General features: G+C 35.4%; 1 protein-coding gene and 1 long non-coding RNA gene across 10 annotated transcripts in view; one reads left to right on the top strand and one right to left on the bottom strand.

Annotated features, from left to right (window-relative positions):
* LOC122568329 (probable serine/threonine-protein kinase dyrk2) overlaps positions 1-27,899 on the bottom strand; it is a 270,663-nt gene that overhangs the window by 103,303 nt on the left and 139,461 nt on the right. The gene's annotated exons all lie outside the window — the stretch shown is intronic.
* Positions 6,284-25,222, top strand: LOC122568341. 4 transcript variants are annotated; one of them, XR_006317059.1, is made up of 5 exons: positions 6,284-7,401; positions 21,004-21,107; positions 21,299-23,433; positions 23,868-24,004; positions 24,099-25,222. It is a non-coding gene; the product is annotated as an uncharacterized LOC122568341 (long non-coding RNA). The 4 variants fall into 4 exon arrangements; XR_006317057.1 differs by having other exon boundaries at positions 23,790-24,004; XR_006317058.1 differs by having other exon boundaries at positions 6,284-7,353; positions 21,299-24,004.

The raw sequence follows: 27,899 nt of genomic DNA, 5'->3' as shown, positions 1-27,899 counted from the left end.
TCAAACAAACTTTCTACATGAAAAAATGACAAACTGATGGAGTAAACGTTTACGTTGCAAATTCACAACTTCATTCATACTTGTTATTTAACACGCGAGTAAGTAGATATAATTGAAATTCCTACGTTACTTAGAAACACGTATCTTTCACTGTTATACAAACGAATTCTCATGATATTTATTTACTTTCATTCAATTTTCCTAATTTTTATTCGGTTTTTATTTCGAGAATTCTGTTTACAGTTTCATCAACCACTCTAACAAGTCTAAATCATCAGGAAATCAGTTGAAATCACAAATTGAGTTTTATAATTTCCCGAATACGTTAATTTGTTCAAATTTTAATTTACTTTACATATACTGTATTACCGTATCGTTTAACAAACAGTAAGGAACTCGGTTTACAATTATATTCCCTATTACCTTGCATTCTCGCTTAATCGTCTACACACACGTCCATCCGCCCACGCGCACAATCTCATTTTACCCTTATTTTACCATTAAATATCTATCTAACTGTTAATTACTAATTTCGTCGTTAACAAAACACCTGACCCAAGACCTAAGACGAGGTTCAGTTGAGAACAAAGAAAACAAAGAATCTTTGGTTCCATTTTATATGCTGTAGCATCCATGTTGGTTACTGGTTTTGATGGCCACGAAACTTTTCCACGGTTGTTTTATTGGCTACGTTCCAGTCGGATAATTTTCATAGAGAAGACCACGGTGCAACGACTGACAAATTGCATCGACGTGTCACTGCACTCCACACCGTGCACGCTTGATAAAGTTCATTGGGTCTTTGTCGTTTCCCGCGCACTCTTTGAGCCTCTGCCACCAAAGAATAATGGATGTCTCGATAAAACCTTCGCCACGAAACAAATTGACGGAGAATACGAGCGGAACCGACTCCGACAGGCCTCATCTTCTTTAACTCTCTTGCCTTGCGATTTGTTTTATGACCGGGCTCAATCAATTTCAACCATATGCTTTCAAAACATTCTGACTAATATGAAAATCATCCTACCATACTATACTTGACTTTGATCCTATTTAAACTAATCTCATGAACTCGAACGAAGGTGGCAATTAATAGCAGAAATATCGTGTACATATGCAGAATATCAGAAATATGAACAGTTTTTTTTTCAAGATCAAAGATACGAATCGCGAATTTTCCAAACGATACTGATCGTACAGCAGATAATTTTTCGCCGCGTAATTTGGTTTTCCATTTTAACTCTATACTTAATCTAAAGCGTAAATCACAATATCAATCAATAAATAAATAAAATTAATATTCTAATCAAAAGTATCCATATACAGATATTTCTTTCGAAGAATTTTCAAAGTACGGAACTATGTTTTAAGAGTAGAGGGTCGAATGTGTATATACGTCCATCGTTAAAAACAAGCTTCGTCCAAGTATAGATTCGTGAATAATCAGCGTAACAAAGAATGAACTTCTCACTAACAATGAACGATTTTAAGATGCTGAAATTACTCGTGACGAACGGTTTCGACCAAAAGGTCACGTAAGCGATAACTTCCCTGAATAATTGGCTTGTGCAATGAAACATCAGAAACACATACATATCGGAGTTTGATCGATCAGGCATTACGGAAAAATATCTCCTTTCTCGTTTACGAAAGCCACACGCACGCCGAACGCGAATATTATATTAGCTCGAAGCGAAAGCTTAACGAGCGTCTCATGATCTTTTTTATCGACCGCCGCTCGTTTGTTTGCAAATTGACAGCCGATTAACGATAGATTCTCGCCAAGTAAACGCAGATTCTCGCAAGTCATCTCGGCAATCGGCCGATTAAAACGCCTCAGCCATGGTTCATCGCGATCGCGAGATTTTCTTTCTTCCTTTATCGCTCGCGAAGTCTGTAGTCATTTTATAGCTTTTAAAAATGAATGAGAATTTTTCACTCGTGATGGCTCGACTGGTGAAAGGGGCTGGTTTCGTATAATGATCTTGTTCGTGCGAGGATTAAATAAACGTCGTCCCAGTGGGCGATTGAATCGGAAAACCAACGTCTCATTCGATTGGTGAAAACTGTTATCGCGAATGCTACGAGCTTGGCGAACTGGATAATTAACGACGATTGGATTATTAGCGCTTTCACAGCTGACGTACGACTACGTACACAGGCTTACGAAAGTATTCGAATGCTTGTACATACTTTTTACGAGTACACCGTGTATGTTATAGGAAATGTTCTGAAATTTTATTACCACTGTCATGAGACAAGACTACGTTACATAGCAACACGTTATGGTTGCAATTGACGTAGTATTTTGCCGTTCATAGGTCATTAACATTCCAATACGTCATTGGCTAGTCATCGTTCGATATAGTGTGTCTTAACATACATTTTACTATATTTTTTATTATTATTAGATTCTGGTTAATACACGTTTTTTCATAGATTATCAGGATAGTAATATATTAATTATTGTATTAATTATTACATAATACTATGTTACGTAGTCTATAAACCACTGATGTAACAGTATGCTGTTTTCTAAACCTGTAACACATTTAGGCTCTCCTGCACAATTGAACTAATATTATTAACGACATTTTATAAATCGCTAATTACAAGGTATCAGTAAGAATGACAAATTTAATAATAAAAGGAATGAAATTCCGTAAAAAAAAATGTATCCCCTGCAACAAAGAAATTGCAAAATTGTACGAGAGAAATCTCAAACCTGCAACTTGTTACTCATCGATTATCAATATCGTTAATCAGTAAATTATTAAGCAAAAGAGTTCTAGTAATTATATATACCATCATCAAACCGACATCAAAGTAACTGAAACTACGCAATTCGATATTTCCTATCCGCTCTGAATTTTCCATAAACAGTAACTCCCCTACTGGGAGGAGGAAAAATCATACAACAACATATTCTTCTTTACGGTAAAACTTCTCGAGCAGTAAAACGTCGGTCTAACGCCATAAATCAGGCGAATGATTAACAGCAATTAGTAACAATCTTCGATTACTCGTAAACATTTTCTAACACGGCTTTTACCGTACATCTGCGCGCTTTTATACGCGAACAATTTCTTGACCCTGATAAATAGGGATCGTATCGTCGTGTCCAGCTGATTCACAGAATTATCCATCCAATTATCGTTTGCAAAATGAAGCTGGCGAACGGGAGGGTTTGAATGGTGGTGCGATGCGATAAACGAGATAACAGAAACGCGTGCCCTTCGCGGTGCTAACTTCGTCGACAATAATGCCATTCTTTCATGGAAACGTCGGAAAGGTCGTGGCGTATTGCGGGTGCGCCATTATCGGTCGCCTCTTCTTGCGCGGCTAATTATCGATAACGTCGGCCTGTCAACGATCTTTTTAATAAAATTCGAATCTCCTTGCTCTGTTGCGTCGTTTCTTCTTGCTGCTTTATTAGAGTTCGCGATAACACCGCCACGAAAGTCGAAAGAAACATGTTCAACTCGATATCTCTTGGTAAGGTATCCTTGAAACTTCCCTGCAGCTACCAAGACAGTTCGTCGTATCGAGAAGATAACGCTTTCACTGGTTTTTGGAAAGCGAATTAATTAATAAAACGCTCGAAGAATAAGAATAAGGTTGTACGAATCGTGTTTCATTTTTTTATATGACAGGTGAAATTGTAGCGTCTAATATCGCGCGGTGAAGAAATTGGAAGATAGTTTTTACTTGAATAAATAGTAGGTAATAATGGGTTTCAAATACTATAGCTACGTATTGATTTAACTGTTTTCTCTACTATCTGCTGGTGACAGTGTTATTTACGATGCATAGGAGGCAAACATTCCTTTTAGCTAAATATATGCAGAATATTTGCACGAACATTTGATTAGAAAGTTGAAGTATACTAGCAGGTACTTCGAAACAATCTCTCAAACTGGACAAAATGAACTTCGTTAAATATTCATAATTGGTCATTTATTTCATACAATTACCAATTTTTCTATAACCGAATTTCTATTGTCTTTTTCGACGATTGGTAAATCTATTCTAAATACTAACCGTTGCATAAAATTCGAGTATTAACAAGCTCTTTTGTAATTATCAGCCATGCCATTTTATTCTACGATGCGTGCAATGCGAATAAATCAACTACGAATGCATTCGATAGGTTACAGAAGTATTCGCAGCTTCTCGAATAAAAATTTTACACAATTAATAATCATCGATTATGTTTAATAATCGGAATAATTTACCAAGAGCACTGATAGTATATCTATGAAATAACGAGAATCGTTATTTTATCAGTTGAAGTTAATTTATTTGAAAAGAACCGTGTCAGCGCTAATACAACGATTACGACAGCGATAGTTTCAAGAGGTGCGAATATTTCAATCAAAAAATCAGAGCAAGTATAACAAATCACGAAACAGTCGCGTTGATCCGACACACTGTGCCAACAACTCACAACTTGAACGCTAAAGTGTAGCCTACAGTTTCATCTGCAGTTGAAGCCTCACCGTGGAAAACTTGACGGTTAGGAAGTCGTAGTATTTCACCAGGAACTTCATTATGCGTCCGGTGCGGATTGGCTTCGGTCATACAACGTGCGTTTCCTACTTGTTTGTTGTGTCGGGGATGGCTTTCGTGGTAAACAACTAATTACGTACTATTTTCCGCATCGATCTTCACCGAACGAAGATTCGTTTAAACATATCGAATGATTTATTCATGTCGTTCTGTAGAATGGTATCAGTACCGATAATCAATATTTCCTTGTCTCTATTAAAAGATTCAACTGAATTGTAAATACGACGATCAAGTAAAATAAATAAATAAAATAAAAGATCAGAATATGAAATTCAATCTGAAAAAAAAAGAACATGAATATGAAATCTTCCCATCGTAAAGTAAAAATAATTCGATAAACACTTTAGTAGATCAGCTTACTATTTTTCTCCATTTTTACGCTTTTTCATCCAAAGTTATGCTAACAATTACCAGGACTCTCTTGCACGACTAAACTAATTAAGTACATTAATAGCTCTATTAATGAAATTTTACCAGACATTAATAACGATCAATTCTCTTACAGCGTATGACAGTAACAAGTTTTGGTAATAGAACAGTTGAAATTTTATACGTAAATCTATAAAGCAGTTTTCTTATTCAAAGCAAGCTGTACAGTCAATGCTAAAATATAAATAAGCTTTCTAATTTCACACAAGTATAATAAATTCGACATAAAATTCCAAAATTGTACAATCGAAGCCTATAACTTACAAGCTCGTAGCATATCGTTTTACCAATATTATTAATTATACAGTAAACTATTGCGCAAGAGAGTCCAGACAGTCTTTCGAAATGCAACTCGTATCAATCGAGAGCCGTAGACGAATATCCGAGCGAAAAGCGTGAACAGCTTTCCCGGTATGTTCCGAGTGTCATCGATGCTGAACGAGCATTGAACGTGTACAACGAACCGATATATCACCTACGTGCGTAAACAGATCTTGATTCGTCGAAGAAGCGAGAGAAATCGGGAGAAACGTTCGTTCGCCAAACCTGTTATCGTTCGACTGTTCAACGTTGGTCGCTCGTACAGATACACACCGCGTAATTCGCCGAATTATCGATAATCGTTCAACGAACAAACGCTGTATGCGGCGAACTCGCGAATCCTCATTGCCGCTTTTGTTTACAGCATCGTTTTCGATCACAGATTCTCATAGTGATATCACGTGGCGATCTCGCTTTTCTCTTGAATTGAAACGTACTTACGTGTTGAATCGCCCATTCTTTTACCGTTTAGTAGGAACTGGAAGAATTTCTTCATGGTATTGCGAGATTTTTATTTGTCCGAGCGTCAGATTAACAGTCTAGCAGCTTGTGAAAAGATGATTAAATTTATGATGGTGATCATCGTTTTGGTTTTTTATATAGAAATTAATAATCGTAGTAACGAGCGCAATACCGTTGCCAACAAAGTATCACAAATTCTAGGCACTTCTCAGTTTATAGCTTCCTTGGAAAACTGTAAGATGGAGTTACAAAGTGGTACAGCATCGGAGCCTCGAAACATCAAATCTTACATTGATTCTGTGATTTTAACAAAAACGCTGAAACAAGAATATTGAAAAGTACTTGAGATATTGATAGAAGACTGAAATGGAAGCAGATAATCTTCCACATTTTGCAATTTTGCACATACTAGCTATTATTTCTGATAACGTGTGGCTAACTGAAGGAAACTAATATTCGAATATTTTATCGGATAAGAAGAGAACACAGTCTACGTAACGCATTTTCATTTCTATTCTCCGTAGGAAATTACCAAAAGATCTTACTAATTCTCAAGATGGAAGAATTTAAATCTACCTTTTGGTATTTTCCTAAGATGGAACAACGATTACAAGAAACCGAAGACGAGAATTTGACGAGAAATTAATCTCCGTTTCTTTCGCAGCTACAGTGTCAAATGTAACAAGTTGACAACATAAATCTGGTGCTCCGTAAAACGGTGAAAACAATGCTCTCTAACGACGGTTCCGCGAAATCTAAATCAAATGACGTCAAATCGTTAAAATAAATTCCCAAGTTATTCACTTCGAAGGGCAACCGACAGTCTTCCGATCCGCACGGAGCATGAACGCTGATTTACGAGTGGAAAACATGCGGGTTGGTTGGACAAAATCTCGCATTAATCTGCCGGGCAAATAATTAAAACGAACAGTCGATTAATCATCCGCGGCCCCGTGACGCAGTGGCCGATTACAGTCGAGCGTGGCGAGCCTCGTTCATGCTTGTAAAACCAAAACGAACTGTAATTTACATTCATTGAATCAGAGATAATCGTTTCTCCCGTTTTCTCGGGCGTCGCACGTGCAGATACAAAGATCACTGTACTGCTCGACCAATTGCTCTGCTGCAGGCCGCGCAAAACGCTTATCATTCAACGGGAAAATCATGTCTTCTGTTCATTTTATTATCGATTTTTTCCTTACATTCCTCGCTCGATTACGAAATTGCACGTTTATCGCGGGAATTACGTAGTTTTGTTTGCGATTAGTCGCGTCGACGTTGCAGTTTCATTTTAAATGGCAGAGCGTTCTAAATTCTAGCATTTCAGTGTTACGAGTGTTGGTTTAAGTGGATGTGTGTAATTGTTGTTTATATCGTTGGAAATTTGAAGTTGCGATTGCTTTATAGTGGCTGCGAAAAGCATTTGCACATCGTTGGATTTATCACAGTGTATTTACACACTGATTGATTAAATCGAAATAAATATTGAATTTCGTATTATTTAGTAGAAAAATTTCATACTATGAAAATCAAGTATAAAATCTGATTAAAAGATACTTCATTAGAAAATAGGTACCTTTTGTAGCCACTAAAATATGAAAGGTTAATGCTGTTTCAATGGTAACTTGAACTTCTGCTGTAGAAGCACCAATATATTAGGTTGTCCAAAAAGTTTCTTTCGTTTCATAAGGATGATAATAGATGAACAATAATTTCCGTTTTATATTATTTTATTGAATTAGGTATGATCCATTTCGTTATATGTCTCGTGCATAATTCAATAAACTAATATAAAACAAAAAACATTGTGCGTCTATTATTTCCTTATAAAACGAAAGAAACTTTTCGGACAACCTAATATTACGATCATTGTACAGAATGAACTAAACGGGAAAAAATGTTTTTATCTAATATTTGTTAATCGAGAACGAATGTAAATATAACCTCAGCTAGGAGCTTTTTTACTTCTATTTCGCAAATTGAACTTTATGAGTGTCGTTATTATTTCACAGTACCAACGTTCATTTATAACTTCGTTATGTACATTAATGTAAATAAAGTAGAAGTGGGTGCACGCTCTATTAAAAGGTAAATTTAAAATTGTCTTGTAAAAACGTTTCTTAAGAAGTGAGAAATTTAACAATAAATTTCTCTCCAAAATTCATATTTTCAATAATTCAAGAGTTTCTAACCGATTCTCAACCATTACCAGAAAAAAAATTAAGAATCGCAGATCTTTTTATCGACGAACATCTTAATTACGTCAATTACAACAGTTTTTGCTCCTATTTTCTCGTTTCCGCTGTAGAATTTCTCAATCATGCCTCGCAGGCAAGTCACTTTCAGGCAAACAGTTTAACGTTGTTCATCCAAATGCGTAAGCGATTATAGCGAAAGCGTCGACCAACGGTTTTTCCTGGCGGATTTTCGCACGGTCTATTCTCATACAGGCGGCATAATAGCGTCACGCACCAATAATCGACGAATCATTCTTTACTCGAAACCAGACTCGGGAATAACACACCTGGTGAATCGTATATAGCGAGATCATGCTCGATCGTGCTACTTCAACCGCAATTCTTCGATCATAGTTTGATCGAAATGTGTCTGGAATAGGAAAAAATTGATTGACTTTTGACTCTTCACCGATATCGAAACAGGGAACGTTCTTTCTTTTTTCTTTTGAATTAGCGAGAAAGAAATTTTGTTTCTGGTTGATGGTTGCATTTGCAAAATTTGTTAATAGAACAGTCATTTTTAAATGGAAAAAGAGAGATTCAAAGTTTTGGAAAGATAATGATATTCGTTGTTTTTGTGTACAAATTTGTGTACTCTCGAACAGTCATTTATGGATTTATAACGTTTATTTATCGTGTATTGGAAAATAAAAAAATCACCTATAGATTTATCTGTACATTAAAAAGAAGTCTTCGATAAAGAAACACAAGATTAGCACACGATAGAAAATTCCAAGATTCACATTCTTTACAACGAAAATTTCAACGGAAGCACAATTTCCAAGGAAAAGAACAATCACTGCTAGATAATAAATTCACATACCAAGAACGACATACGATACCAAGATCAGAGAAACATGAATTTTCGAAACCGAAGTTATTCTTTATTTAAAATTCTATCTTTCACAAGTGGGAAAATTTCTCGTACGAGAAACATCACAATTTCCAAACTACAACATTGCTGGCAATTCACAGATTCACCATGAAGAAATCTTCACCGAAACGAAGTCTCGTTGTTTTAAAGAGAAAATAAACGATTCTCGATCGATAAAATCGCGCATGAATTGCAAAATATACGAAAAATAGATTAGAACAGCTGATCGACTGCGGGGCATTGAATGATTACGTAATAAGCGTGGTTTCGTGCGCGATGACTCGATTCCGCCGACGAGGAACCGTACGAATATCTGCACACATTCGAGTGCGTACGGTACAACGACGCACGCTTACGCAATCTCCGCCGTGTCTTGTGGGGGCCGCGTGTTTATTTGCAGCTCGTCGACCTGTTAAGTGTTCCTTTCATCAACCCGCGAAAGTAAACTCTTCTCGTCATGAAAATCGTAATATCAAAGTGTTCTCGATAAACTCGATAAACGAAGGAGCAACAACAATAAATTTAATCGAACATGATAAATTATCTTGAACAAACTGACATTGGACAGGTATCTGTCATTAAATGGTCTAAAAAACGTGCCAAACAATGGTTTGAAAATTGTTACTCGAATGTAACCAAGATAACGATAAAAACGATTACTCCAATGTGACGATTTTTAAAAAATTAACCACGGTGAACCTTAGCGTCATTGAAAAATGTTTCTTAAAATATATATGACCATAGAAAACGAGATGTTACAAGATAGAAAATATCGAGAGTGTAATATTGAGAGGTATTTTATAATTTACACCGCCTTTACCAATTACTATCGGGATAAATATTTCCTCAAGCATTTTGCATTCCTTCCATATGTAAAATTCATAGGATAAGACCATCGTGAAGCTTCGCCCCAAGACTGGCATAAAACGCGAGGACAGAAAACAGAGAGAGGAAAGTAAAGGCGCGCGTTTCGTCGTGACCCAATCTCGTCTCATTTAGACTGAGTGGAGTAGACTCATCCAATTTGGACTACTCAGCGAACCTGAATTTCGCTACGAACGTCGAAACTCTAATGGCAAGCGATGCTCCTCTCGTCTACACGTATCGTGGCACAAATCCTTCTTAAGAAAATCATCATTCAATTTACTTAAATCCTAGCACACACACACACACACGTATACACATACGCGCTTACTTTTGCTTACTTTTTTTTTTATAAAAGCATGTTAACTTTTGTTAACAATATAACCTCGTCTTCACCTCATCCAGTAGTTACAATTTACATGCTAATTATTTGGAACAATGCCTCGCTTATGATCGAGGATTAGTTCTCGAAGAAAGTTCCCAGCGTAATAAAATTCTACTATTAAAAAGGCAGAATCGAGGGAGTCGGACGAGCGAGCGCGATAAAACGTGTTCGCGCGATTAATTGAGAGAAAAGTGAAGTATGAGAAGAAAGCGGCCGAGAAAAGAGAAAACGAGTGGTTAGATATCGTAGATGCCTGATTCTCTGTCGATCGATTGTTAACATAATGTTAGTTGCTATTCTGGAGAAGAATATTTTAATTTGTTTTAATTAAAGAGGATAAATTAATACCTTAACTAAGGATCAAATTTTAATTATCTTAAATGTTATATGTTAACAAATAACTAATAATTAACAAATAATTTTCATCGGTATATGTTAAGAAATTATTATAAAAGTATCTTCTGCTTTTTCGCTCGTGTCTTATATTTTTGCATATAAATTTGATCATATTTATATAACATCGAGAAAGATCAAAATCGACGCATTTGAGATTAATTTGTCTTCGATGACTTTCACTTACAAGAGTACAGATATTTTGTATTAATGGACGATTCGATTAAGACGAGCGTTACAAGAGAGTGAAAATTGGTTATTCTGATGGACCAGGGTAGCGGATGTTCGAGACTGTGTCCTCAGGTTGCATAATGCAGTCGTAAAGGTATTTCAATGTAGGCCTGAGCAACGTGCCAAAAACGAAAATACCTCGAGGAACAGGGAACTGAATATCACGACAAATCTTTTCGACGACGCGACGGTTCAAAATCAGGAGCGTTTCGATCGCGGAACACATTGCACGGATACGTTTACCTCGTTGTTATTTTACTATTACTATTTTAGACTTAAAATTTCTATCGTAGCTCAGTTGCTATTATTACCTAAGATCTATCTTCAGATCTATCTTTCAGATTATTACTTTATATAACACGATAATATTGAATATTCCTGTCAAAGCACGTGAGTAGAAATTTAAAATATTCGTAGTCGCGTATGTTTGGTATTCCTAATGAACTATGTAGATTCTACGGACCGTAGAGCAAGTAAACTTACATTTCCACTGTTCGAGGTGAAAATATATTCCTTACACGTACGTCAAACGAAGCTGCGTACCTCTTTTCATACTTATTTAAATCGATTATACGATTTGATTAAATCATCTGTCCTTGTTTGCTATTGATACCATACATTCGAGTAATACTTCTAATTTAATTACTTCCGTACAAACAGGTAGAGGTCAGTGAATATATAAGTTCGAATTATTTTAGCCCTTCGTAGAACGAATTCTTCTTTAGCCTATGAAAAGAACATTTTCTTTTATTAGCTTTCAATAGTACGAACATATATTTCGTAAAGAACATACAATGAATTAAAATTTTAAACCAGTTTTACCGAGAACAAATATATTTCGTATTTAGTTAATTAATAAAATATTAAAACAAAATCGCCCATGAAAGAGAGAATATTTGCTTATCTTGTGTTACGCAAGAGTCGATGTCAAAGAATAAATACATGAATATCGTCATCGTTCAATAATCGAATATAAATATTTCATCGTAAACGAAAAGCGTCGATGTATCGAATAAATGAAAATCCATTAACACAAGTTCACAACATTACGATCGTATATGGACGAATGATTTTTACTTAAATATGGGTCCGATGCAACGTTACGTGAAATTCTCACGTGAAGCAACAGAAGGTGCTTCCTCGTTACGGTGACAACGAGAGAGAATGTTCGAGGAAAGCGAAAGTTCGAGGGGTTAAATGTTTTAAAGTAAATGAAACGAACTACACATAAAGGCTTTCACTGGTTTCTGGAAATGTTTCTTTGTTGTGTTTGCCTTTACGCTTTTAGTAAGGATAAATTAAATCTCAGGGTATTATCCTGCTAGTAATCAAGTAGGAAGAAACGGTTGGCTGATGCGAGCAAGTTGCTGAAATGCGTACGTTAAGAATGTCTGAATGTTATTATTGTCTGATTACGTTTCTCACACGTTACATAAGAATGTTTGTTATCGTCTGTTACCGAGTAAATATTGCCGTACAATGTTATATAGATTATGTTCATTTACAATAGATTTTTATCATTTAGTAGTTATACGATGGAATTTTAACGTGGAATATGACTTGAAAGAACAGCTGGTTGAAGAATAATTCAACGAAACTTTCTTATTTATGATAACAAAAAGTACGTAAAAAAATATTTTATGAATCAACGTAATCGCTTACATTCAACTATTTTTATAACTCCCGTATGACTGAGAATAGTAATGGAATAGCTTAGTTCACTGTTATTCTTTTCACAAGATATGAGGTGTGCTGTATTCACTATTATAAGAAATCCATCATGTTTTTCAAGACGAACAACCTTCCATAGCAGAGAGTAACCTTGTAATTTAACGAAGTATGAAACTAAAGGAACGAAGCTAATTCAAATTGTCAAAATCTTGACTTACACCATCACGATCAAAGAAACATCTTGTGCACGCCTCGATTAAACTACTCCATCATCGAAATATACTGAACCCGACCCTCGTTTACTTCCCCAACTCTCCAAAACTAATTAATCCATTACCTTGCAATGTGAACCTTAAACCAGTATCTCGATAATTAAGGGACACAGTGCACCCAAGAAACCTAATCTCCAAACCCCTATTAACCCATTTAGCCGCTATCAAAGCCGACAATCTCGATTGGTGAACGCAAAAAAAAAAAAAGACAATCCAACCTCGTGTTCCCACGTCAGTCGATCGTGCGATTGGCTGAACGAAAAAGTCGGGCCAAGCCGAAAATTCCTTTGATACGAAGGAGAAACGCGTGTGCCACGAAGTGTAACGGCGTGGTCGGTCGATAAAAGTAGAATAAAGTGCATGCGCAGCCGCGTCTCGCCGCGACAGATTCGAAGCTTTCCGCCCCAGACACGATTTTGCTATACCGTTCGTAAGCGTGTAATGGAATTAACCGCGAAACAGCCTCGGTTGGTATCTTGGAAGGCCTCCGGTTTGCATCCAGAGGCCGGTTTGACACGGATCTAATGGTTTTAACCGCGAAACCGTACGCACCGCGGGACACGTGTTACCGGCTACGAAATAACAAACGGTGGAACGCGATCGAATCCCATTGTACCGATCCCCAACTCACTTACGCAAGTGCTGCTCGATTACGTGTCCTTACGCCGGACCTGATAAACATCTCGCGATTGCGTACACGAGATCGCTATGCGCTCCAGAGGGAGGAGAATGGACGAAAGGAATTGCATACGCGGTGTTTGAGATACGTGGGATATCCAGGAAAGACGGTGTACGAAATATTAAGAGAAAATTTCCGATTTATAAAAATAGCAACGCGTTTACTGATTCGAGTTGGTTAAAGGAAAACAAGGAGAATGATATATGGGACGCGCAGGTTACGTAGTTTATGTAGGTTCGAGAAAAAAGTATTTTAAATATTATTGTTAGAAGGGTGCTCGCGCTAATAGTTGCCAGCGTTTTTCTCGCAAACGGTAAGTGCGAGGGAAAAATAAAAAAGGGAAAATATGAGTGAATCAAAGTGAACTACATATTCAAGATGATATCTTTTTCGCGAGTGCAAAGAGGCATGTGCATTTTGCAGTAGCACCATTCTTTTTAATGACAACCTCTCTTTTCTTTTCGCACACGTCCGATCCTCTCGTTGTTCTACGGAAAAAGATATTAAGGTAATATTGTGGAAAATTGGTTAGTCCGAAAGATATTTTAGCTCTAATTCTGTAGAATCTCATACGAAGAACAAGGAAAGACGTAACGTAGTACTCTTGTACCTATTTATGTTTTCTTTCCCTTGCATATGATAAATTCTGCAAGATTAAACTTATAATATCTTTGACATCAATCAGTTTTCGATCTTGTTGCCCTAATATGTACCTTTTTTTGTAGAATGACGGGAGGATTCGTACGTGGCGGGCATATAATTAGGGAAATTCCGTTTTTGATGAGATTGCGAAAACTCATATTGATTGGTCAAGAGAGCAATGGTCACAAGTTATTTTTATCGATGAATCAAAATTTAATCGTTCCGATTCTGATGAAAGATCGTACGTTCGTCAGCAAATTGGAGAAGGATTTAATGATATTGCATAAAATTTACCATTAAAGGAAGTGGTGGCTTCGTAATGGTTTGAGGAGAAATGACCATAAACGGACCTGGCCCAATTTGTCGCATTGATCGGATTATGAATCAACATTTATATTGATATTTTAAATAATTTCTTATTCCCTTAAGCAATGGGAATTGGATTTTTCAGGCCATCAATGGTCCTAAACACTCGTTTTGGAAAGCGAAAACTTGTTTACAACAGTCATAATGTCAATGTTATGCAATGGCCAGCTCAATCGCCGGATCTAAATCCGGTTAATGCATTGATGAAATGATGTGAAAAAGGAATTAAGGGAATAATCTATCGAATTTAAATATATTACATGGCATCATCGAAAAAGCATGAAAAAAGATCAACAAATCTGTGTGTACCATTAAGGGATTCTATTGCATTCAGATGTTCCAAAGTTACTAAAATTAAAGATGAACGAATAAAACATTACAAATTTGATGTAAAATATTAAAATTTATTATTTTGAAGCATTATGTTATTAATAATATGTAAGAAAACTAACGAAGAAACGTTTTCTCAATTTATACGGTCACAGAAAACATTCATCGCTTCTGTAGATTTGGATATACACACATATATAAGAAACTATACATAAAAAAATGAATAAAAATGACACGTTACGTGATGCTTAACAAATGTAGTTTCACGTAGTATTCCTTTAGAACAAATTCACATTAAAATCTCTACCATTACATTAACGTAAATCGAGAACTTCGCGTTACCCTATTTATATGCTCGCCACTGCACGCAATAAAAGGAAGGTTTCCATCTAAAAAATAATAGTGCAACAGAAAAATACACATCTGCGCACTTGCGAAGAACATACGTACATCGTGAATATGTAGTTCACTGTGAATAATTTATCCTTCCTCTCTTTCATCTTTTCTTCGTATTTAACGTTTACGAGAGAAATGCTGCAAATAATTATTGAAATAATGTAATGCAAAATAATGTCTCTATGGAAATTCAAACTTCTACAATAAAAAAAAAAGAACAATAACCTACGCTTTCACTGATTAGAATCTTTTAAATGAAAAGAACGAGGAAAATATATGCAGTGTATACGTATGTAGGCCATGTAGGGTGTTTGAAGAAGATACATGTTCATAATTATGGAAATAAGATTTTTTTAAGAGAAGAAGAATTATATATGAAGAATGTAAGGCATGTAAAGTGGTGATCATGAAAGGGCGATATATCAAACATTTAAGATCATATTCGATATTATTAAGTAAGCAACATTTTTACCGAGTCAAACTTTTTTAACGAGAAGCAAGAGGGCAACATACTTCTGTAAACTATATTAACTACGTGTTTTTAAAATTTGATGCAACATTTTTTCAAGCACCCTGTATATGGATTGCGCGCAATATCGAAGAATTTTTTCACGCGTGCCACTACGGCCGTTTCCATTATTTATTTTCCTATTTTCCGCGAGCAGGATAGAAAGTGGATCGTGTGTCCGCGAATCGCTGGTAATCGTGGATACCTCGAGGCGTTTCACGATAGAAATGTGCGATTACGTGGAGTTAGAGTTATTAAACTCACGATGACACAGAGTATAATGAAGTTTCTTGCACAAGCCATGGGACTAAAGAAAAGAATACCATGCTGTTTGCTTGTTTAATTTGCTCGTGTTTCTAGTTCTTTTTCAGAAGATGTGTTATTTTCTTAAAAATTCAGACGTGGATACGCGAAATTATCGGTGGATGTCAAAGGCAATTTCTTAAAATTGCATTAAGCCTTAATGGTTGACGAATAAAGAGCATGTATACGTTGAGGTTCAAAAGCCTAGAGGCGGTGTGCTGTACTGTACCGACTAATTAGCGGTTAATTGCGGTTTAAGAACTTAATTTGACAAACTTTAATCAGACTGACCTTTCCTGATCTTGAATTACCATCCTTAGTAACTGTACCTAGAAACTAAGATTCCGAGACAAGATAAATTATAAAAGATTAATAAGATAAAAATATTTATATATTTTACGTAAATAGTATAATACTCTATAACTATGATATTGTTCAGAAAATTGACAATCAAATTGAAAGAAAATTCATGGCCAGCGTATTTTTAGAAAATTTTCACTGAATAATATGTATCTTGTTTATATGCATTTAGCTTCGCGTGATTTTCTTCTAAAATATTTCTTCTCTTGAACAGCAATTTACTTCTTCGAGCCGCTTCTACAAATATTTGAATATTCAATTCTCGCCGTTAAAGAGTTTCGTAAAAGTCAGAATAAACGATAATGGCAGTGCTAGAAATGATATTATATCCGGTACACAATAAGAATGAAGTAGAATATTCATTAAAATCCACTTTTTGCCAATTTTTCGCTACAAACGAGTGGAACGTTATCTTATTGACAAACGAAATCCATTCCTCCTAATTTCCACGTTTAACGTTTAACTAAGAGCAATATACGAGCAATGTTTGTCCAAATCGAACGTTTAATTACTATTACTATTCATAATATGTAATCCTCCTCCAATTTCACGAAACTCAATCCAAATACAAAGCGAAATTCGATATCGATTATCAGAAATGCTACGAATTAACCGAACAACACAACATCATTCGCATACTGTTTGCTATCGGCTCAAGCTGAACATTATTAAAATATAGGTTCTCCCAGAGAAACAAATTAATCGTAATAATAACGAAAATAACGTAAATTGGACGTCTAATCTGCTCTGATTTCGTTTTCACAAGCTGTAGATGCTTTTGGTGTCTGATTTCCCTTCTTAGAAAAAGCGTCGTTAGGAATTTTAAACTGACATTGCTGTTACTGAGAGGACAGATTAAAATGATTTATTAAGCGTTATGAAAGTGCTCTAGGTAGCTAGGAAGATGTAACAGTACACGAGACTCGAGGATATTCGCTATAACGATTCAAGTAGAAAGAGCTAGATGTTAGTAGCAGTATCATTTAGAATGTAAAAAGGAATTGTAATTAATCTCGTCATGTAGAAGTACTAATTTCATAATTTCTATATTTTTCAGATTCAATTTCTGCAAACATCTTAAGAGACGTAATGTATACTTATTCGGTAGGTCTCTGTGGAAAAAAAAAGATTAATCGATCAGGTCGTTGAAAGCCTCGATCTTTACTTCTTAAGCGACTGCTCTAATTAATTAACCTACCCAGACCATTAACTAATTTTTTTCTGGCTGTGATTAATATTCTACCTGCCTGACGCCTACAGTTCGATCAGTATGACAAGGCCGTCCTTTATGATCCACGAAATTCTAATTTCAAACTATACAAAAGAGAAATTTGTGAAACGAGGAGAATAATCTTCGTATGTTTCAAGTAGAACAAAATTGAAATGGCCAAGCGTGATTCAAACACACATTTGTCACTTTATAGAACAAGTAGCCACTTTTCGCCATAGAAGTAGCTATACTTTCTGTTTTCGAGTTAACAATCGAGTTAACTGGAATTCTTAAATTTCTGAAATTTCTAATTTTCAACGAAGGTTACTACTATATAATAGATTAATTTCACTTCAATTTTGCTACGCCTACTAATCTTCCGGAATTCTAGAAAACCTCGTTCACTTCCATTCACACGTTTTCGTTCCAAAACACAACGCGAACAAGTTCCACCTACGAAATTACAAGATTTAGCTAAGTGACCTAAACTCGAATCGAAAAATTCAAAATAACTACTTTACCAAATTCTCCAATTCTCACCTTTCAACCATTAAAAGATACAAAATCATCCCGGAATTCACTTACACACTTGGTACACCATGGTACAGAACGATTAACGCTCAGTAGAATCTCTGGGATCTCGCTATTTTCATGAATCGTGGTCGTCGTCATTGAATGAAATCCAATCAACATGTGACGTTAATGACTAGCGTTGAACAGAGTTGATAATGTTAGAGATAGCAAGGTCGCGACGTCAGGTGGTGTTAATGGTAAAGACATTCTCTTTAAGCAAGCAACTATTTTCAACCTACGCTCAACGAGCACTTACGCTGCGAGCCTTGTGATCTTCACGCAAAATGTGCCGCGCTATCTTATGCACGTGTGCTTCGAGGTAATTTACTTGAGGGGTAAACGATAAGTAGCTTGGAATTTTTCGTTCAACTTCGTCGACTTTAGCGAGAACTTCCGTCAATGACGTTGTCTTAACCGGTTACTTCCGATCGAAATGCAGTCGTGAGAACAATATAAGTCTTTGATCGATAACTCCTGGTAATTGATGGGAGGACGAAACAGCTTTTAACGTGTTCCTTTAAGTCATAGAGACATGCTATTATATGATTGTTAGTGATTGGAATAATTTTGTTGAATTAATAGGATTAATAGGAATTTTTTGAATGTTTGAGAATGATCGGTAAAAGAGATTTGAAAACTAATTAAAAATGATTGAGATTAAAAAGAGTTCTTCTTTTAACATTAGTGAATAATTGATAAAAGAAATTAGGAAATAGCTAGGAATAGCGAGATTTTTGGTGAAGAATAATTTGGTCCAGAATAATTGTTAAAAAGGAAATGATTTTTAATGAATGCTGTTTGTTCATTTGAAAAAACTGTTGAATAATAAGTAGTTATGAACACGACGCGTTTCCACGGTTGTTATATAACAGATTGGAACAATTTTATCGAATGTACACACGAACAGTGTACTAGTGTACCTAGAGTGACTAACATAAAAAGAGAAATGATATAGCGGCAAAATAGAATTTTATGTCGGCAGTTAAAAAAAAAAAAGACAAATGACAAGGTAACTACTAATTTGAAATTTAAATCAAAAATTGCGTCTAAGTTACACATCTTATAAAATATGCAAATATGACTTCGATCCTTAAAAACATTTATTTTTCATTTCTCTACGAAGAATTCTAATGTAAATTTCTAATCTAATACTATTTTGCAATTATTGCGAATTTTATATTTTTTAATGATTATATAAAGAGATTATATATATTAAAACAAGTTAATTGTGCAGTTTAATAAAGTATAACCAAGATTTATTATAAAAAAGATTCAATGAATACATTCATTAGTCACTGTTGTATTATTCAATGGGCATTTAATGTATGATCAGAGTTACTTTTAGTAACGAAAGCATTGCTATCTTGTTTAATCCTCTCAATGAATAACTTCTCGATTTCTATTTACGAAATTTCTATTTCTATCTTTACTTTCTCCTCGCGGTTAAATAATTTTTGTTAACATATTTTATCGAACTTAAACGAAGAATCTGAAGAACATAGCTTGTTGCATTTATTCAGCACATTATTAATGATAAATGTATTTTAGCAATAAGCTTCTTACTGCGAGAAAGTGTACAATAAAATTTAGTAGCCAACGCGATTCGAGAAATTGCTATTGCTATAAATTATATACCACTGACGTAAAACTTTGACTATCTCAATTTACATATTGTACAAATCGCAGCATATTCTATTGCGTAAATTGTTTTGTATTCTACTGCAAGATTTTCTTATGTTTTTCGTTTAATTGTTAACAGTAATAAAGTGAACATTATTTTTATAACAGGAAAATAAAACAAATTTAATTCGCACCTTCTGTTGGTCATACAGAATTTTATAAAGAATCGAAAGCTGATGGTTTCCCGACATATTCGTCGATCAAAATATTATTCCCCATCAAAACATTTTTTCCATCAATTTACGATAATAGTTGAGTGATAAATATAAAATACAAAATAAATAAAAATATTAAAACGGGAAACGAATTGAATTTTAAACTGCATTTAAATGTAACCATGAAACAGTCAGCTTAAATTATGATTTAAAACAAGACATTGAAATCTCTTTTATCCCATCTTTTTAAATTGTCAAGATGTCAATTGGAAAAGAATGGATAACTTCCATCAGGAAACTTCGTCGAAAAGCAGCAATATTTCATGTATACGCGAAAAAAAACCAACATAATAAATTGCCAACGATATCGAGTAGGGCGTGTGCTTCAATGAAAAGCTCGCCATATTTTCGCCCAGCAACTTTCATAAATCGCAACATCAATTACGTGGAAGTTTTCGTTGTAGAGAACAATGAGGATCGTGCACCACTTCTCATACCGTTGGCTATTCGAGAGATCGATGTTATTTCGTCAGATTGCGCGCGTTAAATTTGAACGTTGTTGAAACTGAATTACGTCTATAACAGGCCGCTCTTCATGAAATCCATCCATTTACATATCGCGCGATACAACGAAGTTCGGTCGAATTTTCGACGTTCGCGCTCTCGCAATCCAATGAGTTGAGCTTTCTATCCACAAAAATATATGCTGTTGACGCGTTGTTTTTTTTTTTTTTAGAGATCGACTATTGTTTTATCAATTAGAGAATCACTGTTTTCATTGGAAATATTCCCTTTTCTTATTTTTATTAGAATTTGATATGTTGTTTTATTGATTTAATAAATTGAATACCTTCTCACGTTGAAAATATTTGCATTCGAAAAAAGCTTTTCAATCACACCGATTTGATTGAATACAGTTACGTTTTATATTTTTTAAAATATCTTCCATATGAAGCACATAAAAGAAAAATAATTATTCTCAGGTGAAAAGAGCCGGGTCTCTTGACCGAACAGAATAGCAAATTGAATCTTTTGTTATCTGGAAAATTGGTTCACCAAATTGAATTTCATGTTTAACATCGTTACGTTTTAGGTTTATCCATTATAACGTTGGGAACATATTAAAACTATAACGCAACCATTCGAAGTAAACAAAAGGTTGGCAAACTTGAAGATTCAAATTGTAGGCAGTTTAAGGTAAATGAAGGTGAACATGGAATTTTATGATAATTAATATTTATGAAAAGAAAAGACTATCCAAATCACAGCCAAATTCTTTTTTCCTAAGGTCAATTGTTAGAATACTTCTCTGCTTAGTCTAAAGTTTTCAAATTAAACAACAACTTACTTAATGCACTATGTTTATAATTAGAGGGTTAAATCCACAGTATGAGGATGAAATAATGATTGATATTTACCAAAATGTCTTGGAGCGACACCGGCATCAGCGAGCACGTCGACATGTCTACTAGATGCACCTTAGAATCTCACACCACCGAATCTGTCCTCAAGTCAACTCTCTATTTTAACACTTTTGAACGCAACAATAACTGTTACCAATCTGAACGAACAATCAAACACAGTCTAACATTCGAAGCCGATATGGTTTCTATAAAACATTATATTGTAGGAAGTTTGTAATTATAATAATTGACAAAACTATGATCATTTAAAATCCAAATCGTCGAATCACTTAAACAGACAATTCTCTGCAACCTTCGACAACTATTTCGAAGTCATCCGCGGGACTTTTAACTGACAAATTTTCTCATCGAAGTAACTCGATTTACAACTGTGCACGATTTTTGAACGACGAATTTTTCAATGAAAACAACTGAATACTAATTTATGGAATTAATTCGACGATATCTTTATATTTTTCCTACGACACAAACCGATGGAATTGCATATTGTTAATATTTAATTGAAGATAGAATTAATATAGCGAAGGAAAGATCGCTTGGAACGGTCACTGGTCGAGAAAGTGAGCGTGAAACACGATTCGAAGAACACGAACACCGATCGCAACGTGTCCGATTCGCGGAGACGAAAGAACCGATCTCCTCGCAATCGGAAGGCTGACTCGACACTGGCACGTCCTGATTCCGCGGAAGACTCTCTCACGCCTATATTAAATTAAACCACACTTCCAACCGGTACAGTCATCGCGATGCCATAATCCAATATTTCGAGGTTAATCCAAGCACGACGATGCGACCAATATGCGAAGATTCGGATAACACGTCGTACAGAATCGAGAGCAGATTAAATGGAATTTTCTAAATCGTTGCGGTATTAATTAGAAGATCGTGGAATTTTCACGTGCGTTAATCAGCTGACTGAACTGTGGTATAATCGATTGCGAAAAAAAGATTGGATTAAAAGAGGTCAGATAAATGTTTGGAAATTGAAGTTTTTGAACAGGCGAATTGAAGATTGTGATTGAGATAAAAAGCGAATCGATTGGAGATATGATAATTTCCGGACATATAAAGCGAATTCTAACGAGTTACTGATAATAGAAAGAAGAGATAGATTAACAAATCTGAAGTAATGATTTATCGATTTGATTCGACATATCTTTTGTATGTAGGAGGAATTTAATCATTGAAATATTTGAAAAATGAACATTATGGAAGTTACGTTATAAATATTTTTACATCGGAGAAAAATTAATACAAGGGATTAAGAGAGGATAAAATTAAGAGAATTTCTTAGAAATTTTAACATTTTGCACCATCCTTCTACCTTAGGGAACAAAATAAAATTACTGCTTTACTTCGAAAACGTAAATGAAGAAAAAGTTCACATGAATGTAACGAATTTGCCAAAGTTTAATAAACTCTCCGATCGATATAGATTAGAAGCATATCTTCGAAGTAATTAAGATATCGAGTGAAAAGATCCCATAGAAAAAGAAAAAAAAAATAATAGATGTTAAAAAAATTATGAAATGCGATGTCACTGAAATTAAATATCAGATCCTAAGTCTGTTTCGTTGAAAAAACGAGACTAGTTACGAACGTTCTCAAATGACGTAGCGGATCTACGTTTTATTCTTGTACAGCATGATTCGCACAGGTGAAATCATGGAATTACAACCGACCAGAGATTCAATTTGATCCGTGCAACATCGGCACGGGCACTTCGTTTTACCTTGCGAGCCATTAACTACGAGTAACTAGCCTGATTTAGGATCGGCCGTGAAGATCGCCTGTTCCAGCGAAGGAAACCCCACGGTTTAACCATCGCGTGCTAATGAACGAAAAATAAAACAAGTTGATTCCCTTTGAGGTTCCAACCGGTTTCACGCGGAAAAAATATCTTTTAAATTCTCTTTTTCACTGAGACCAGAGCGTTGTAGTCTTCGGTTAGATGGCGGTCGAATCACGTTCGTTATTAACGATATTGTCTGGTGATTGTGAAATAGGAGAAGATGCCGTTAAAAGGGAGAACTTTTTTAATACTGAACAATATTGAATGTTTAAGAATTAAATAAAATGAGAAAACGATCGAAAAAGAGGTAAGAAATATTTCTTTGTTTCTTCTTTTTATAAAATATATTCGTCTCGTAAGCTTAAGCCCAAAATTTGAGTTCATCTATAACTGATTAATATATGATTAAAAAAATCGCTAAATTTAAAAAAATACTTGTACAATAATTCGTATAAAGTAGATACCTATTTATGCAAATATGGAAATAGATTTTGTATGAGAATTATTTTCTCATATTTGGTATAAGACAATGAACGTGTTCTATAATTAGATAATTGAGTTCCGTTAAATAAAGAATTATTTTAAAAAAGTCTCAACTTCCATGACGATTTTAACTCATTTGCATTCACATGATCTATTCTATTGTTTCTAATTTGAAATTAGATACGAACTCATATGGGCAGTTATTAACAAATTAACGCAAACGCGAGTGTCCACACACGTAACGTCGGTTCGCCTTAGGTTATACAAGCTGTTCAAATACTACGCATTTAATTCTTTATTCTCACTGGACAAGCGAGTGTGTGTGGTGCCTTTCTTTGCTCAAAAGAATCACGAAGCGTTTCGTTGAGTGACCACAAAGTACTACGTAAATATTTGTAAGTTATTCTCTTTGGTACTATGGATTGCTTATTTCTATGCCTAATAGAATACTAAGTCAAAATACACTAATAACAAATACCGCGTTTCAAGGAAGCTAAAATGCAAAGAAGGAAAAATGTAACGACAAAGCGTAATCACATCGATCGAACCACTCAAATGACTTCATCCGACTATGAACGACCACCAACTGATCCATCTACCTCGTTGAGCGAACGACATTACATGCCCGGTTGTCTCGACCAGGAGGAACACCCTTCTGGCCTCACGCACAACTCTATAAATAGCAATTCACCTTATCGCGTTTCGATATTCCGCGAATAAACCCGCTGCTCGCTGCCCAAAGCCCATTTACCAGTCACAAACTAAAAAAACTCAATAAATCATACTAGTGAAACCATCTAGAAAAACCAATATCTCATTTGTACCGTGGAAATGCGAATTTACACGAATTTTTACGAATGTACACGAATATCGACGAATACTTGTCGAAAATTGAGAAGGGGTTAGGTTATATATCGTCACTCGAAGTCCATTCACACGTAAATAAACGAAAACAAACCGATAATTTACACCAAAAATTCATTTATTAACGTTAGTATCACTCAATAACATTTTAGCGCCAATTTTGTACCGTTCTATACGAATGTTCTACGATTCTACATGAACGTTGTACAAATTTACACGAGCAAGGGACGGATATTCACGATGACAGACAAAATGAACGCAAACTAATTTACACAGAATTGATCAAGAATTCTACGATAGCACCTATGCGGATTATGTGATACGAATATTCACGAAGGGACATGAAATGAAAACAACTCGATCGCATGCAAAATCCATTCACACAGACCAACATTACTCAATGTTTCAGCGTGAAGTTTTACAAATCTGCACAAATACTGTACGATTTCGGGAATTTACACGAATGTGATAGAGATATTCACGGAGAGAGACAAAATGAAAACAACCAATTGGCATAAAAATTCATACGCAGATCAACGTCACTCGATGTTTTAGCGCGAACTTTTTACGAATCTACACGATTGCTCTACTATTCTACGAACTTACACGAATGTGACACGAATATTCACGAAGGGAGACGATAGGAGACGAGAGTGGCGACGATGTTTTCGCCAGATGCAAGGACCCGCGTGTTTCGGGACAGATGGTCGGCCGGCCACTGATCGCGAACCTGAGTCGCGTGTTCAGGCATTCTGAGGTGTTCACGCGTGTTCGTGCATGTGCGTGGCCCTCTCTGCACGAATATCGCGTGCTCATCCGGCCGCTGTCTCGCGCCATAGAACCCAACCTGCGCACATTATAATTTCTAGCCAAGTCGCGTCGCTGGAATGCTATTGTTTCGCGGCTTCCGACTTTCCGCCGTAACTTCACCACCCTCGGTTACGCTCGATAACCACGACTGCATTGCTTCGTTGTTCAGATTTTTATTTTTGTTTCTTTTGTCGCATAATTGGTAATGATTAGTATGCTCGTCGGAGCCACTTTGTAATTTTATGCGAGATTACAAATGACTAATTTTGATGGAGTATGATAATATTTTTAAGTGTTAAGGGCGCAACATGTTGTGCTTTTTATGGATTGAATACAATCGAGTTTGTATAAATCGAGATCTATCTTTTGTTGGAACGATGAAGATTATAGCTTTGTAATATTACTTGTATCGTGTGTAACAATATCTTTGTAACATTATATTTCTGTAACACTATCTGTATTGTGTAGATAGTAGTAGAAAGAATATTCCAAACTCAACTTACATTAAAGTATAATTCCGAACTTTTAAAATATGTAAAACATAATTGTACAACTCTTTGAAAATATACAGATCCAATTTCCTAATGTTTTTAAGTGTACTTTTAAATTTTACAAATATAGAAAGCAAGGTATAGTTAAAAATTTCCTTTCAGAGCTAGTTGAAATTCTCTTTCACTTCTCAATTACATAATTACTAACAATAAAAAGAAAGAAAAAGATTCGATATCCTTTTTAACAGAAATATTACTTCGTTAATCGTTTCGAAGAAAGTAAGAGATCTAGTCTTTTTCTAAATGGAAATTGTACAACTCGATACTTTCGAGATATTTACGTTTAATAAATTGCTAATTACTAGAAAACTTGCGATAAATGCGTTAATGACTTCCTGAATGTTGACTGTGTCACAGCTCGGAGTACAGTCCCGAGCTACCTATTATAAGATACCAGGTAGCTACCTCTTTCCCACTTAAAGCGTTTAATAAGTGATACTCTAGCTCAATTTAACCAGCAACCAGGTTAAATTGCTCTAACAAGCATTCTTTTTTCTTCTTTCGTAATATCCGATGCAGATCCTTGCCGCTGATAGCTTTTATACGCGTACAAAATCAAATCGTGACGGAACTTTTTCTCGATACGGGGTCAAGTGCATACTCTTTCCTCGGCATTATTCGTCTAGCATTATTCGTATCGAGCTATACAATTTCAATTCCGCACTTTGCTCACTCTATTAAAATAAAACGAAGAAGATATGTAAACGAAGATGTTAATTTTTAAACCGACTGCGATATCAATAAATATTCTATATTTTACTTTTCAATTTCCTAGGAGACATTCTACTTTTGTCAACTTTACCACGAGGCAAACGTAGAAAATCACAGCATAAATTCATCATATTACGAGCCTCTCAGAAGCTAAATTGATCAACTACAGTTTTCATAAAGTTATAGATTGTACAATCTACGCAATTAGTATTCGAAAAAGAAATCTTATTTTCATAAATTTATTTCACAAGGAGATGAATAATGGTAAAATACCAAGGAGGATTTAAAAGAATAATATTTGCGATTGTTACTTTTCTATGCATCTTAATTTTGATCAACACGGCTTCTGAGCGACTCGTATGCCTACCACGTACAATATTTTCCAATCTTTCCGAGCAAATATTCTCCAAGGATTTCACCGAAAGCTTCGTCCATTCACGAAAGTACCATTTTTTGTTCATTTCGACCTTCCACATTATTTATCCAGTTATATTTGCTCCTCTACATACACGAGATCATTCTTTAAATATTAAAAGGAAAGAAGAGGGGCGAGGCGGAAATACCTGTTGAAAAGAATCTTGAAAACAGGCACCTTGAGATTATTCCGACCGCATTTTTCCAGGTTCGACCGCTTTCCTAAGCTTATTCCTCGTCGTTCAGGCTGCTGAATACGGATCACGGAACGGATGAGTATTTTGCATGGAAATGCGGACACAGAGCTGTCGTGCGGATTTAAATAGCGAACGAAATAAACGTCCAAAACACGGACACGAGAGCTCCGTCTGCGCAGTATCTTTATCTGCGACCAAGTCCGGAAGAACGTCGTTCAAGAACGCCCGCACAGTATCAATGTTCAACATTGCAGCCGACTTATTGTACATTTCGATGGATATAAGACAGATCCGTATCCGCTTTGTTACTACGGTGCTTTTATAAAATATAGCTTTAGTATCACGAGTATCAAATTCGTGGAATTGTTAACACGATCGAGGTCGTTCTTGTTTGATTTTCATGTTCATGTTATAGCTATGATGGTGGTTTGCGAGCACACCTCCGTATATCTGTGACATACACTTCTGATCATGAGTCATGGGGCACGTACTAATCTTTAACGTATGATTTATGATATATTGTAAGATATCCAAGGGCGTATTATTTAAAATATCGAAATGTGAAATATAGTAGAATCACGTGTAACGCAACAGGAAAACTGCGACTCATAGGAAGCGATAACGTATTAGATAAATTAAACATTTTATATTCACAAAATATGTGAAAGCAAACGTCGCTAAATACCGGAGATTCTACATCAAGGGTTTATTACATTATATTCTCAGACGTTTAGATTGTAAAG

The sequence above is a fragment of the Bombus pyrosoma genome, linkage group LG6 (genome assembly GCF_014825855.1).
Source record: "Bombus pyrosoma isolate SC7728 linkage group LG6, ASM1482585v1, whole genome shotgun sequence".
In the NCBI taxonomy this organism is placed as follows: domain Eukaryota; kingdom Metazoa; phylum Arthropoda; class Insecta; order Hymenoptera; family Apidae; genus Bombus; species Bombus pyrosoma.
The sequence above is the reverse complement of the archived record's forward strand: the minus strand, read 5'-3'. Positions and strand labels throughout refer to the sequence as shown.